The 1,519-nt window shown below is 49.7% G+C and overlaps 1 non-coding gene across 1 annotated transcript; it reads right to left on the bottom strand.

The window, feature by feature from the left end:
* Positions 1-359: 359 nt before the first annotated feature.
* LOC127194984 (small nucleolar RNA SNORA48) lies at positions 360-502 on the bottom strand. Its single transcript, XR_007831354.1, has one exon. It is a non-coding gene; the product is annotated as a small nucleolar RNA SNORA48 (small nucleolar RNA).
* Between the last annotated feature and the right edge of the window lie 1,017 nt (positions 503-1,519).

The following is a 1,519-nucleotide window of genomic DNA, read 5'->3' as shown; positions in this document are numbered from 1 at the left end:
ATGGCAGTCTGCAGGTGTGTGGAGGGCGGGTCTGTGGGTGGCATGGCAGTCTGCAGGTGTGTGGAGGGCGGGTCTGTGGTGGCATGGCAGTCTGCAGGTGTGTGGAGGGTGGGTCTGTGGGTGGCATGGCAGTCTGCAGGTGTGTGGAGGGCACTGTGGCTAGCATGGCAGTCTGCAGGTGTGTGGAGGGCGGGTCTGTGGGTGGCATGGCAGTCTGCAGGTGTGTGGAGGGCGGGTCTGTGGGTGGCATGGCAGTCTGCAGGTGTGTGGAGGGTGGGTCTGTGGCTGGCATGGCAGTCTGCAGGTATCTGTCTTCTTCCTTCCACACTTCATTGCCTAGATTTGATTTGGTTGGATTTTTATGAGTCTTAGGCATAAACCAGCTTTGGCTACCAAGCCAGGCATCAAGCTGGGATGAACACAGGGCTGCCAACTGCTCTGCCCCTGACTGATATAAGAACACCACCAGCAACAAGGTGTCTCTTTGCCCATTTCCTGGGAGGGGGTGGGTTATGAATCTTTTGTTTTGTTTTGTTTTTGCTTTGTTTTGTTTTTGTTTTTTGTTTTTTGTTTTTTTTTAATGATAGAGATGTCTCTAAGTTTTTGAAAACAAAATCTTGCTATATTCCCTGGGCACACTCCTTCATTGCTGGTGGGAGTTGCAAACTTGTACAACAACTTTGGAAATCAGTCTGGCACTTTCTCAGAAAATTAGGAATAGGGCTACCTCATGACCCAGCTATTCCACTGCTTGGAACATACCCGAAAGATGCTCCACCACACAACAAGGACAGTTGCTCAGCCATGTTTATAGCAGCCTTATTTGTAATAGCCAAAATCTGGAAACAACCTAGATGTCCCTCAACTGAAGAATGGATAAAGAAACTGTGGTACATCTACACAATGGAATACTACTCAGCTATTAAAAACAAGGAAATCTTGAAATTTGCAGGCGAATGGATGGAATGAGAAATGATCATCCTTAGTGAGGAAACCCAGACCCAGAAAGACACACATGGTACATACTCACTTATAGTTGGATACTAGCCCAACATGAATGTCCTCTGAGAGTCTTCACTCAGCACGGGGTTGGGACAGATAATGAGACTTGCTATTGAGACTCCAGGTGAACGTGGTATAGGAGAATGGGGAGATAGAAGGACCCAGAGGGTCCAGGAACCTTACGATAAGACCATCAAGGCTGGTGGATCTGGACCCAGAGGAGGGGGCCTGCACAAACTGCTGTACCAACCAAGGACAATGCATGCAGTAAACCTAGACCCCCCTATTCAGATCTAGCCAATGGACAGCACATTCTCCACAATTGTGTGGAGAGTGGAGACTGGTGCCCCATATTTGACCACTTCCCCTTAGTGGGGAGGCCTGGTGGCACCCAGAGGAAGGAGAAGCAGGCTACCTGGATGAGACCTGATAGGCTGTGGTCATATGGTGGAGGAGGAGGTCCCCTTCTGTCACAGATCTAGGGGAGGGGAGCAGGGTGTAAGAGGGACGTAGGGGG

The sequence above is a fragment of the Acomys russatus genome, chromosome 10, assembly GCF_903995435.1.
Source record: "Acomys russatus chromosome 10, mAcoRus1.1, whole genome shotgun sequence".
NCBI classification, from domain to species: Eukaryota; Metazoa; Chordata; class Mammalia; order Rodentia; family Muridae; genus Acomys; species Acomys russatus.
Note: the sequence above shows the minus strand (reverse complement) of the source record. Positions and strands in the feature narration are given on the sequence as shown.